We start from the raw sequence: 15,023 nt of genomic DNA on the forward strand, positions 1-15,023 counted from the left end.
TGCAGCCCGGGACGGCTATGGAAATTTGAAATGAACATGAAAATAGAGTTCCAGCTAGGTGACACCGAGAAATAATGATGAAGGTAAACGATGAGCCCAGTTTTGATGTATTATTTAGAAACCTTGCATTGCTTCCATGAAGCTGTTCCCCTGAGCACTGACGAGGCGTGACAGTTGGAAATGCCGTGATGGGCAGATGGAGGGAAATCATGTTAAATATGCTTTTTCTCCTCCCCTCCCCATGTGCCTTTGTGTACTTGCTCAGGGGTCAAGAAAAAAAAAAAAAAGCCTTGCTCGTCGGCATGACTTATAATCATTGCACTGCTCCAGATAATTGTACCTTGTTGGTAATCAGTGATTAATGATTTGTCTGTTTGTCAGGAGTCATTTGCCACATGCTTGTTGCTGCTTTGCCTTCTTTGTGTGAATGGTGTTTTATTTCATTAATGATGCCCTTCTGGACTGTAAAACGAGAGACTTGGAAACAAGGATGGATGCTTATACAGCAGGCAGGCTTGGCTTTCGCTGCTCAGGTAACAAAGAATGTGAAGGGATACTGTAAAGCAAGAAGCCAATTTTGCCTCTACAGTACTGGAAAGATGCAGATGCATTCATTCTGCCTGTAGAAATCCCCGGTGATTCTGCTGTATAATTAGAATCTTTTCATGAAGATTTTATTGTGCCTGTATAGCCATCTCATTTATGGAGCCTGTAAAAATGTGTATTTTTAATTAAACAATGGAAGCAGGTTACTCGTAGGTGAAACTGCCTCCACTGCTCGTTTCACACCACGCTCCTTCTCCTTCATAAAAAATTGGTCAGTGGCTCCTTCTCTCAAGGATTTGTTCTGGAGGATTGAGGGCTGCCCCTACTTACGCTGTAGCAGTTAAAGGTTCCACTGCCCCCTACCGTTAGCGCCCCTGCAGGATATGAAGGGGTGAGTGGCCTACAGGTGGAATGTTCTGCAAGTGAGGCCCCAGGCTGTCTCCAGGGGGGGCTGCCTGCCCTGCTCTGTTTGAGGCATGGTGTGAGAGGCGGTCATCAGAGGAACGACTTACCAGGTATTGTCAGGCAGGGTTACATTTAACACCAAATAATAAAATTAGGTGATAAAAGTGGAAATATTAGAGGAGACAGCACTTGGGGAATGATGGAGGAGCACTCCAGATGAGATAAGACTCTCGGTAAAGGTTAACCTGACCGACTGATGAAGAAAAATTAGGACAAGAATAACCACAAGACAGCACAATTATAGGACTGTGTGCAAATTGAGTGTTCAGTGTGAGACATAAATGGGGAGGGGGTAAGAAAACTTCTTCATAAGGGCTGGGACAGGATGCTTCTTTTAGAATATTTCAATGACACTATGAAAAGATGTCTCTTTTATGATGCCTCAAACCAGAGACTGAGAAATAACCTACAATTGCCACTGATGATTTTATTTGCTCGGTGACCCTGAGGCTCTGGGTAACAGTGACATGTACAGGACCATATGAAGTGCACTGGCATTCCAGGTTTTGCATAGGAGAGGGCAAATAAAAGGGACAAAAGCTTCTGTCCATATCTGTCCTGATAATGTTCCTGCCCAACAATAAAAGCTGGAAGTGCTCATACAAGAAGCCATGGAGTTGGGAGACTGATGGGTTCTCTGGCCCAGGAGAACTCTGGGGGGTGCTATTCAGGGGACCCTGTCAGAGGGCATACCTTCTGATTAGCTTCTGATTAGCCAAAGGAGATTCATCGCTGGCACTCATACTTGTAAGCCTGAAAGCCTCAGCAAGTTTGTTACAGAGAATGACCCCAGTGCCTTTACTCTCAAAACTTTGACAGCTGGGGATTGCGCTAGGCTTGTCCCTGGCGTTAAGGAGGCATCATTCCCAGATTCCCACTTTTCTTTTCCTAAAAGCCTACAATCAATGTAATAATCAATGTGACAAAACTGGCCCAGATGCATACTTTGAGCGAGAGGCTCTAAGTTCCTGAGTGTTAATTGTTGGCAATGAGCTTATTCATATGCTTTAAGTATTGTTTCTAGAATAATTATACAATTTAAAACGATGTTAGTGGTTTGGAAACTATGGATTTCCATCCTTGTGGAAAAATATGATAATGTATCTATATGTATGTTTTAGAAGCTGCCAAATCTAATTGTATTTACTTCTCTAGGTTTCAAGGCATAAGCCTTGTGATCATATTTGTTTTTTAGGGAAGAAGTCCTGTGTTAGGACCTTTCATCCTACTTTATTTCCCTCCCTTTGTGTTTGAGTGACTTTACATCTGGAATTCAGGACACACATACTCATTTACTCATTTAATACACGTTTATTGAGTGACTACCAAGTACTGCTCTTCTATGTGCTGGGGAATAGACACGAATATAACAGACCAAGCCCACATGGGGCTTGCATTCTACCGGAAGAGAGAAATAATCAGAAAGCAAGTACTTTCATAATATAAAGTTAGACGCTAATGAGTGCTAGGAGGAAAAACCCAGGCATGGTGAGCCATGTGGTCAGGGGATGCATTACGTGTGACGCTGTATTCAGGCCTGACGATGTGACATTTGAACAAGAAACGAGACAGAGGAAAGAAAGACGTCTTGCCACGATCTGCAGAATGAATTTTCTCAGAAGATTAGCTTTATATGGTTTACTTTAAAAGATCAGGACTGTACCTTAGCTAGAATGCTTTTTAACACTTTCTCACGAGTCTGTATTTTGTGGTTTTATTAGTCATTTTGGGGACCCATATTGTCAGCTTAGATTATGTTGATAAAAAATTCCTTAGATGGCAGCTTGCAGATTTCTCTCTAGGTTTGACTTTCTGAGACAATGGTTCACAAAGGGAAGTGGGAGAAGAAGCGGGCTCCAGGTGGAGGGGATGTGTGTAAGGTGAAGAATGCATATCCTCACAGCACGAAGCTCTAATTTATTGCTAAGTCTGAGTGAATTAATTGCAAAACTAGATATGGAGTGATGATTCGTTTTGCAGAAGGGGCAGTAGATTAAAAGGCCGAGAAACCTCCCCCCACCCCCCAGACAGCTATTCTTTTAGTCTCATTTCATAAAGAAATCCTAAACAAATGAGCGCCCCCTTGGGAGAGTTGTGCTGTTGGAAACATTGATATTTTACCGCAATTGTGTAAATTCCTTAAGAGAAAGTTCCTCCGCAGCAGCCAATACAGCCTGGCTTGGTGCTGAATTACCTGGAGAAAAATCGATAGAGTTTTCATGGTATCCACAAGGTAATCCATATCTTCAGAAAAAGAGGATCACAGTGGCCTGTCTTACTTGGGAGTTTATTCTAGAAGCCAGTCATTGGAATTTGTTAGAAGCTTGAGGAAAACATACAGCTCTTACTTAGCTGGACGATGAGTCCAGAAAACGGAGTTTGCTATATTTTATGTATAATCCATGCAGACAAGGTGCTCGGAATCTGAGGGACATACAAAGAAGTCTAGGATAGATGATGTTTTAATCTTTGATCTAAGTATTGCTTGGTTGTTCTGCCCTTGTGGTGATATGTGAATTTCAGAAACTCAAAGTTGAGGAACTTTTCCTACTTCTATTATCAGAAAGTTGAAATCATACACCTGTTAGCTACTGTAATTCTGTCCATTGCATATAATCACTAAAATTAAAATAAACTTCTCATGAAAATAGAATCCCAACACAGAAGTTGAACTTAGTACGTTTGAAATTTAAGGCAGTCACTTAATCAAACATATTACTGTCCCCAGTTACAGCCTATGGGAATTCACAGGTGTTCAATTAGCTTCAGAAGGAACCCCCATTGTTTCTTAATGGAAAACTAGAACATATGGAGACTTGCACATGGAAAATAAACATAAATCAAATATAAGAGATACTGAGCATAAAAAAAAAAAAAAAGAGATACTGAGCATAGTCTAGGCATTTGTCTTTAGTTTTCCAAGCATGCACAATTCTGTGCCAATTGAGCTGTCTCATGTGGCTTGCTATTCCATTTCAAAATAATAATGCAACAGTTTCAACATTTTAGCTTTAACCTTCTCCATAACTAGAGGAACTATTCAAATGCTTTTGATGTGATAGTAGAGTGATTCTGTCTTTTGAGAATGACAATCAGTGCCTTTGTGATTTCACAGTATAAACTATTTGAAAGGGAAAGATGTGGAGGTGAGTAGCCTGTGATGATACTGAATCACTTGGGTATGTTTCTGAACAGTTAGGAACAGAGAGGAAATACAAAGCCAGACTAGAAAGAGTTCTTTTTACCCCAGGGACTTTTAGAGTTTCTTGGTGCATATGGATTTTAGAAAAAAAATTTATTTGGATTTGATTTATTCTTTTGACCTTGACGGTATAGAATGAAGGACAGTTTTACAGTCTTCATATAGCAGAGCTAGGGCATTAAATGTTCGTGTTCACACGTTGTTTACAGATACCAAATTTTATGGGTTGTTTGTAGACCGCTGGCTCAATCGAATTCTTGGTAAGCATTTCCATTTCCATGTAATTTTGTAAAGCCAAAATATCTGACCTGAAATCACTACATAGATTTATGTTGTCAACAGAACTATGGGAAGCAAAATAGGCTGATTTCAGCCCCATTGTTTTAAAGACTTATTTTAGCATCTGCCTGTATTCTTACATTTGAAGGACAGCTACAAAACCCATTGCCTTCTCAGCATTAAAAGGCAGCAGTCGTGCAACAATACCATTCTTCATGACAATAAGGACAACAACATTCAAGAACACAATGAGTGAATGAATGACTGTGTGCATGCATGAAGTGACTCCTCTGTGTCGGGGTTTGAGGGACTGTGACAGTAATGATCATGAGTTAGACAAAACCTTGTCTCATGATGGCCCCTACATTTAAGAACCCCTCTCCTGTAATGTTTAGCCAATTATTACAAAAATGAAAGCCTTTGGAATCACTCATTTATTTTATATTAATTGTTTCTTCTGCTAATTGGTACTCTTGCTTCGTTGTTGTTGTCATCACTCTGACCTGCCACTACTTTACATCCAATTGTTTTCATGGAGAGATACTCCTCTTGGTCTGCCTTAGGAGAAACAAATCAATCAGCTGCAGCCCTCAGATAGGAAACATTTGTATGTGATAGGGTAGGCTATCCCACCTCTGCTTCTCATTTGTAACAGCCTGAGGTTTCTCCAGGAAAAAGAGCATCTGTAGCAAAGAAGCCATGGATTGAATTCAAATTTAAGGCTTCCATCTTTCTAAAGTCTTGTTCAGTTTATTAAGTGTCTTGCCTCCTGCTCTATAAGACATAGATGAAGAGATCATGATTTTCCTGGGGGTTTGAAACTCAGGTTAAACAGACATCAGAAGGGGATTCTCAAATGAATTTTCAGTAAGTGCATTGACAGTCTCAGAAATTTCAACTCTAGCAAATACAAGGTTCTTTTCAATTAATGTCAAAACATCAGCTACCTTGCAGGTCTGTTAAACTAAAGTGGGACCTATAGTCTGTGGTTTTCAGCACGGCCCTGTTGGAGGTGAGGTTTAATTGTAGCCAGTTTCTTTGAATATCCATTGGATAATTTCAGAAATATCTTTTTTTTTTACCTTCTTACTTGCCCTAAGGTTATTCTGATCTGAAACCTTCTCTTCTTGATTTGCAATATGCTGTGACTGCATCCAAAGTTGTCTCAGTAAGTGGTTTAGAAAATCTTTCCCGAGGAAAATAGAGGTTTTCATTCATGTAGTTAGGATTTTGATGGCAAAATCTACATATGTATTCTTTGTAGGGAAAACAGCTGGAGATTGTTTCCTTCTGATTGTGTCTGATGTGCTTGTTAGGATAGGATAGCTTACATAATTTGTAAAGGATACCGTCCTATCATTGGTAACCTGTGGATGGGGAGAAGACTGCTAAGAAGCAGGTGCTCATCGTGTGTTTTGAATAATTGCATGTTGTCAGCTTTATGGGCTCTCAGAGCTTCCGAGTGTCTGGTACATAGAGGATGATTAATAGTGGCATTGAATTAATGAAAACATGGCAGAATGAATGAATGAATGAATGAATGAATGAATGAGGGAAACTTCATAGCACTGTAGCTCATATATTTTTGTAAAATGCCTACTCTTTCCAAGTGAAGGCTTAGGGAGGCCAGGTGTCTGAGGATATTTGGATAGAAACCAAGAAACAATTCAATGAACAGAAGACAGAGAGGAAGGCATCTGGAGGGAGCCTCTGCTGACACGCCCATCTATTCAGCTACACGCGCAGATAGGGTAATAAGCCCCAAAAAGTATTTTTTTAAAAGAGTAATAAATATAATTAGATAGGAAGGTACCACCATATAACATATTCAAGAATTGTTTTACACACCTGTTTGGTACAGGTTAATTTGAAGTTGGCTAAGCCAATGTAGTTGAATGTTATATTTCTGCATTTGAGAGAATGTAAGAGATAAGTCACTGAAGGATGGCCCCAGCTGGCACCTTCTGGATCCTCCATCACGTTCACATCAGGGCCATGCTTCTGTTGGCCACTCCACGCCTGTGATCCAGTGTGGCAGGAATACTAGGGTAGGATCATTCTGAGATGCAGGACTCATCCTGAGGGTGACTTTCAGTTGAGGACTTGGCTGAACATTTCTTGAATTGCCCTGCAGTCCAATAGTCTTTCTATTGTATGTTCCCTTCTTCCCTCTCCTTCTTCAAGCCTCAGACTTGCATTGTGATCTGAATTATCTTCTTGCCTTCTCCTGCCTCTTCCTACAATACGTTTCTTGTGTATCTGATCCCATCTTGGCATCTGCTTCTTGGCCGAGTAATAGAAATGGTACCAAGAATGGTCCAAAAGCCTGGCAGGAAGATAGGGGTTTTGGACTGGCTCACTCACCACCCAATGGGTGAAGAACACATTATGCTGAGTGGTGTGTGGCGCCTGGGTGATCCCTGGAACCAGGGAGCGGCCCAGTTGCAGGGATGCCTTACAGGTACCGCGACTCATGAATTTGAAAGACATGGGGAGGGAAGGAGAGTGACAATGCTTACAAAGACAGTGGAATCAGTTGGTTTAGGCTAACTTATATGGATATGCCCTGATGAAGGATAACAAAGAATCGAGAGCCATTAACTAGCAGGCAAAGACTTGTTACTTTGTAAGAGCCAGAGAGCCTCTGTAGTGGCTTACAAAGATGCCATTTCCCCTTGCAGTGGAAGAGCAGATGACTAAGGATTTTATAGAGTCCCAGGGCTTCAGAGACGTTTAAATGCTCAACCAAGGTAGGTCTATGATACTAGGGAAGGTGTAAGACTGGGAAAATGAGAGGCCTTGAAATATGAGGTAGGGACATCTGGAAAACGCCTCTGAAGATTTTGGCTCTACAGAGCCATGAACCTCAGAGCTCACAGAGGGTCCACCCCTCCCTACTAGGAGGTGCAGGGAAAATGTTGCAGAAATTTCTCTCCTGCAAGGAAACAGATAACCATCAGGAGCTGCCCTAATCACTCCAGGTCCAGGTGCCAGACAACAAGGGACAGCTCCATGTCCCAGAGACCCCTGAAATTATTCAAGCCAGCCAATCATAAGCCACTTACCTGGTTTTGCTTGTTCTTTCCTGTAGAAACCACAGTAAAAGCTCTTGCTGACTGTTCCCCATCTCCCTCTGCCTCCTGAAAAATCCCAGGGCTTCCCCATGTGGCCCCTCTATGGCATGACATACCCTCTTCTCTTGGGAAGGGTGAGTATTAAGCTATCTTTTCAATGGCCATCCTTTCCCAACCTGTTGGTCTTGTTATACCTGAAATCTCCCATTAATACACCATATGTTAAATTAGTGCTAGCCCAATAACTAAAACCCAGCATGACCTAGCTAGAGACATATCAGGCCTGATAAGTGAGGAAGGACACTCTACCCTGAAGAAGCTGTAAGACTTGGCTTAGTTGGTGTGAGCTGAAAACCAGGGGAGCATGCCTAGGATTGGATTTTAAAGTTGTTTGATCAGAGGAGTAGGAATGTAAAGTTGGATGAGCAGGAATTCATTAACTTAAGAGCACTTTCTCAGGCCTTGGAATTTAACACTCTGGCAAGGAACCCACATGATGGGAGTTTTGTTGCTAGCATAGATCTTATAATTCTGGAAAAAAAAAAAAAAAGATGGGCTGTTCTCCATGAGGAGGAAATGCCTGAGTTACTCTGGCAGATGGCAGAGGAAGAAATCAAGAGGCTGAGGGGGGAAGTAGAGAGCAGTTGTGGGTATTTCAGGTAAAGCCAGAAGACCTTGAGAAGGCCCAGAGGATACAGCATTCACCAGAGACATTAATCACTCACTGGCAGTTGGGGCACAGCATCAGTAAGAAGCTCAGTGGTGGCTCTCTTCTGCAGGCCAGGGCTGGTGGGAGGAGTGGTAGCACTGGTAATGGGTCAGTATCACCCATCAGGATGATGGAGTAATAGAAGCCAGGTGGTGAATCTGTTGTGATGAGATTTACTTTGTAAATGGTGTGCTATTATTAAATGTGGACCAGATAGAGTATTTCTAGAACTCTTAGAGGGAGAAGAATCGCTGGCTTACAACCTGATAATAGCACAGCTTGATTACCACTCCCCCATGCCCCCTGTATGGACACCCTAGACTTTGAATGTGTCCCTAATAGCCTCTTGACCAAAGATGGTTAAGATTTGGGACATATAAAAGAGGCTGAACTTGTAAATATTTCAATAAATCTTGCTATATTCTTGCTGAAAATGCCTAAATACTCACTGAAGAAAGGAATCTATTGAAGGACTAGGGCCCATTATATCCATGCACCTCCAGCAAGGGCTTATTATTTTCATACTAGCCTTGTAATACCTCTGTCCAGTCCATCTCAAAGACAAATTGGTGTGACTACCACTTTGCACAAGATTTGAGGGCCATTAGGGAGATTTCACTTCCCTGCTTCTGTTATCTCTAATATCATCATCTTCTCGATCCCCTGAGACTACTGCTTACTTTCTAGCTATAGAACTATGATCAGCATTTTTTACTATATCCTTTCTCCTAGACTCACTGTACCCATTTGGATTCACTTTGGAAAATCAATAATACAGATGGACATTTGTGCCCAAGGGTTTACAGAAGCATCCTCTTCCTTCTTGCCAATATTCAACTATACCTGAACTATTAGAGACATCCAATTTCCCAAGGACTCCACTTTTATACAATATATGGATGTTCTTCTGCTTGTTCTTAAGATTGAGAGTCTTACAGAATCAATTTCTTCCACTTGGTGACATTATAAGTGTATGGGGACACAAAGTCTCTAAGGATAAACTCCAATTTTACCAGACCCAAGTACATTTTCTTGGCCATGACGTCAAATAAAAATTAAGAGTCTCTCTCCCCTTAAAGATTGGAACCTGTTCATGACTTTCTTGGCCAATTAACAAAAGACATCTTAGAGGTTTCTTGGTCCCATAGGATATTGTAGACTTTGGATTCCTAACATTTTTTGGACCAGCTTCTCCTTCCTATAAGCTAATGAAAGCTGACACTCTTGAGCCCTTGTATTATACAGAGTCACTAAAGAATGGTTTTTACAACTTAAAGGATTCTCCGATAATCATAAATCTTTCTTTCTTTCTATTTGTACATTGAGACAAGTTCTGTGGATTCTAACTTAACAAGAAAATGGACATCCAAGATCCATTGCTTATTATATCTTCACATTTATATCATAACAAAACCTGCCCTCCTTGTTTGCACACAGTGGCAGCAGCTCAAGGTCAACAGAGGGCCCTGCTGACTTAGACTTAAGATCTCCACTTAACCCCATGATCCCTCATACCATTCAGATCTTCCTTTTGACTGAAAACACAGGACATTTTTCTGTTTCTAGAATGTTTCTTTTGAAATCCTTTTGCTTTTACCAGCACACATTTCTATCCATTGCTGAAATACCCTAAAACCTGCCATTCTTCTCCTGGAGTAGGGACTCCTGACTGCTATGAACTTATTTGGAAATTTTCCTTGGTTTTATCTGACCCTTCTTGAAACCCCTCTAGATATCCTAGATTGTGAATTATGTGTAGATGAATCCTGTTTGAGAACTGAACAATAAAGCTATCAAGCTGGATATGCAATCAACCCACTGAGACTTGTTTAAATCTAACCCTCTCCAAGACATGAAATCTGCGCAAGTTGCCAAAATTGTAGCCCTTACTAAGCCCTTACCAGTTAACTAAGACAAAAGAACAAATGTCTATACAGAAATGGCCTGCCAGTTCGCTGAGATAAAAGAGCAAATGTCTATACAGAAATGGTTTTGGAGTGATTCAAGACTTGGATCTGCTTTGGAAGAAACACCACTTCCTGACTGCAGCTGATGTACTCCAATTAAACAAGGCAACCACATATAAGCAGTTCTCAAGAAGCTAAGGTTCATCTTTTAGCAGATTAATATACTAAACAAGCTATGTGAACACATTCAGGATACCCAATAAGTCCAAAATTCAAAGCCAAAGTGAATTTCTGACTATTGGCATCAGATCTTGAGTTGATTCCAGATTCCACCACCTGATTCTGAAATAACACATTTGGAAAGATCGGATTGTTTGCTTCACCCAGATGGCATCTGGTGGCACCAAGATGGTTATTTGGTCTGCACTGAAAGGCTGAGATAAAGTGTCTAAAAAGCCAAGCCATAACCATCCATGGAAAAGAAAATTCAAAAATGTCCTAAGTATTAACAGGGAAACCTTAGTGAGATTACAGAGCACATCTTTGCTGCATGTTCCAGTTGCCAAACCCCAAACTCTTTGAAAAACTGTAAAAGTGGGGCAAGGACATGGACCAAAACTTTTAGTCATTTAGAACATTTGCAAATGGATTCCCACTGGAGTAACACATCTATTTGTCTTCTTTTAGGGGTTCTCATGTGGCCAGAATGGAACGTAAGAGACTTTGTGTGGCTTTGCCTGTCACCCACAAGCTTCATGGGTCCAACCATGACCAGTCCTCAGAGAAATCAGGAACCATGAATGACACATTAAAATGGAAACTTGCAAAATTCTCTGGGCAACTACAGTTGCTGTGGCCGAAGGTTTCACTCTTAGCTCCTCGACTATGCAGATTGTAACAGGAATTCATAGACTATCCCCATGTGAGCTGGCCACTAGATGCCCATGTGTATGGGGATATTGGCCTCATCCTTGACTCTGTTCACAGCCTGATACAGGCTAATGTTATAAAACTTTTTTAAAAAAGATTTTATTTATTTATTTAGAGAAAGAGCAAGCGTGGGGGGGGGGGTGAGTAGGAGGGGGAAGGAGAGAGAAGATCTCAAGCAGACTCCCTGCTCAGCACAGAGCCAGACATAGGGCTCGATCTCACCACTCTGAGATCATGAACTGAGCCAAATCAAGAGTCAGAGGCTCAACCAACTGAGCCACTCAGGTGCCCCAATGCTGTAGAACTTTAAGGCCAAGTTTATTTTCATTAAGCTCATTTGGTTTTACCCAAGGATAAATTACTCTAAACACTGCATGACATTCAGCTTGGAGATGCTCTACTGAAAATGAAAGTGATATTAAAGTGCTCTTAAACGTTAGAGGAGGGGCTCTGAGCCACCAACACTGCAGTGAAACTCCTGGGAACTGCGCCTTGGATTCATGTCTCTTTTTTTGAAAGGGAACAACCCACACCTACTTCCTAGACATTCATGCCAATGTAAGATCAAACACTGAGAATCTCTAGGGCTCTCCAAGAACACATGACATCTTAAAGGAGACATCTTTCTCCAGAACTTCAGATCCAAACCCATTGGGAGCAATTGATTACTGGCTCCTTCTTTATCTTTTTCCTTTTTTTTTCCTTTTCCTATTATTTTCCTTCTCTGACATTCTTCCCCTATTCATGTCATTTTGGGTCATTCCATATTATATGCAAATCTATTCATATCAGGCCTTCCTTTCTGCATACCTGGCTAGAGATGAGATTTCTCTGATCAGACTGGATCAGACTGGATCTTCGTTAAGAGGCATTGTCCAAGGCTTACTAGTAATCTCATGTTAATGCTTTTCTCCATAGTTATGGTGGTGTTTTCTCCAGAGGCTGTAATGCTTTTATGCAATCACCCACTCATCAAATGACTGAAATTCAACTATGAAGTCACAAGAAGTTCTGATGGCAGTCATCAGCAAAGAGGCCAAGACTGCTGCTGTTGACCAGTGGTATAGACAAGTATCCTGAAAACAAAAACGAAAACAAGATATGGTTAAATGATGAGACTTGAAATCCCAATGGACCAACAGGAGAGAGAGAAACTCTGAGTGCCTGAACTCTTCCCCTCTGAGCCTTGTGTGGCTCGGGATCCTGTGACCATTCCTCCTCAGCTCTCCTGACAGGTCCTGCATGAACGTAGTGCCTACACATGTCGATGAGCTGCTCAACTGAAGACTCTTAAACCACAAGAATCATTCTTCCTTCTGCTGGGTCCGATCTTTGATAAACTAGCTTCTGAAACAAACTGAAACAAATTTCTTTCAAAGTTCTATATCTCTTTCTTTCTTCCTTAAAGCAAAACGTACCCTCCCACCCCAACCACCCAGGGTCTGCTTGAAAGGCTCTCTTAGCCACCTCCACTTAACTTTGCCTAACTAACTCCTACTCATTCTGCAAATGTCAGGGTTGCAAAGGCCATGCTTTTGGTAAAGCTCTTGGCCTTGTTACATGCTCTTTTCCTTATGACACAGGAAAAGATACTAATTTGCAGGTAATCTTTCGGTGTGATTATTTGATTATTATCTTTCTTCCCTAATAAACTCTTAACATTCACAAGGGCATGGACTGGATTGGGTTTGGAACCATTGTCTTCCCAGCCACTAAGCACAATGCTTGGTGTGTAGTAGCTTCTTGGTCAAATGTTTGTTAAAAGGTTAAAAGAATGGAATGAACAAAGTATATGAATTGATTCCTTCAGAACAGTGGGCAGGAATTATTTAATCTATGGAGCCAGTAGATCTCAGATGCCTAAAGTATACATTTCTGCCTTATCTCTTTATCAGAGGTGACTCCATCCTGTTTTGTTTCATGATTTACTTCATTTCTTCTCATGGGACAGCATTCTCTGTTTCGATTTGTTAATATATATAATCAGATAACCATCACATCTTGTTGCTCTGAGAGCTCAGACTATTTTATTAGTGAAGGAGGAAGAGATAGAAGAGACAGGGAAAGAGGATGAGGGGGAGAAGGAGCAACGTTCATAATAAGAACTGTTTAGAGTAGAACAAAATATATTTCCTTATTGTATTATTTTTGGAGGTAATTTGACTTAGTTTATTATACACTTAGAGTTATCCTAAGTTACAGTTTGGCTGAAAGAGATCTGAGTTTTGCCCGATTCGGCAGGGCCTCAATTAGTGTGTGATGTGTTTTCTATGCCCTTTTAGAGGGAAAATTGTGAGCTGTCGTAACATGGCTCTAAATGGAAAGATAATGTCAAAACTTCTTATAAAGCACTGTAGGACATTTCAATTCTTTTAGCAAGAAAGAGCACAAATTTAATTATGGATCAAAATGCCTTCTGCATCAAGTAGAGAGAGGTGGATATTGGAAATCCTGTGGTGCTACTTATTTTTCAATGTGACAAGAAGCTAGAAACCTAAATATCCAAGTGATTCAATTTATGTTTGTTCCCATGGTTTCTAGTATGTAGGAATACTTCACACAGTTCTCTCTGAAAATAAAAAGGTTAATGAATTTTTCTGACAATATGCAAATATGTTTAAGCCTGTTTTTATGGCCTCAGGCAACACCCACAAAACGCACACATTTATAACCCATGGGGTGCTGGTAATTTACTGCCAATACCACACTTACTAACAGTGAGGTAACACATTGTCACATATTACTTGATTATATCATTCCTGGAACGAAAGGTCTGGAAATAGAGCCTTCTATAATAGCATTACATGCTAAGCCCAGAGGTGGGAAAACAAATATCGAGATAGAGAATCTGCTTTCACTAGTCTTCAGCAAATGTCTTATCTGTAAAATTAAACCTCATCACAACACTGCTGTCATCCGCTGTTTTCCTATGGACAACCTTTAATTAATGGAAGCTATTTTCACTGCTTTTAACATTTTCTATCTTAGATTACGAAGAAAAATGACATGAGTTTATTATCACATTAGTCAATATGAACTTATCTATTACATCGTAAAGACTTGAAGGTCATTGATGAGTGACTTAACCACTATCAGGCTTCAAGAATAAGGCTAATGACACATTCTCCAGCCTTCATTAGACTGTAATAACTCACATAAAGGCAGCTAATGAGTAATTTTTTTGAGTTATAGTGAATGAAAATAATTCCAATGTGAGATTGTTGGCTTTACTTATGATGCAGAATGTTTGAGAGTGTATATCTGAAAAATATTGCTTTACAGAATTATTTTATACCTAATTTTTCAATTTTGAAGGAAATATGACTTTTCAACTTGCCTCAATAACTGTAGGTGTCATAAGCAGAATGGCCTGTCAGAGATGTCCACAACCTAATTTCAGAACATGTGAATATGTTATGTTACGTAGTAAAAGAGACTTAACTTATGCAATTAAGTTAATGGACCTTAAAATAGAAAAATTTTCTTGGACTGTTTGGATGGGCCCAATCTAATCCCATGAGCCTTTAAAAAAAGCACAGGATTTTCCCTACCTGGACTCAAAAGATAGGAGAAGGTAGTAGAGACGTGGAGAGACATTTGAAGTATGAGAAGGACTGGACCCCTACTGTTGCTGGTTTGGAGATAAAAGGGATGACAGGATGAGGGATACAGGAAGCCTTCTGTATCACGGGAGATTCCTGGCCTGGCCACCAGCCAGCAAAGGAGGAGCTCAGCCACAGCACTGCCCATAGCTGAATCCAGCCAACAACTTGAAGGAGTTTGAACTGGGGTGTTCCCAGAGCTTCCACACAGCATTGCTCACACCTTGATTTTGGCCTAGTGAGCCTCCAGCAGAGGATTGAGCTGCGCCATTATGTACTGGGCTTTATGGTTCATAGCACCCAGGTGGA

General features: G+C 40.8%; 1 pseudogene; it reads right to left on the bottom strand.

Annotated features, from left to right (window-relative positions):
- The window catches only part of LOC112919245 (growth factor receptor-bound protein 10-like), a 71,037-nt pseudogene extending 61,722 nt beyond the window's left edge, over positions 1 to 9,315 (bottom strand).
- Positions 9,316 to 15,023: the final 5,708 nt, after the last annotated feature.

This window comes from Vulpes vulpes, chromosome 5 (assembly GCF_048418805.1).
Source record: "Vulpes vulpes isolate BD-2025 chromosome 5, VulVul3, whole genome shotgun sequence".
Taxonomy (NCBI): Eukaryota; Metazoa; Chordata; class Mammalia; order Carnivora; family Canidae; genus Vulpes; species Vulpes vulpes.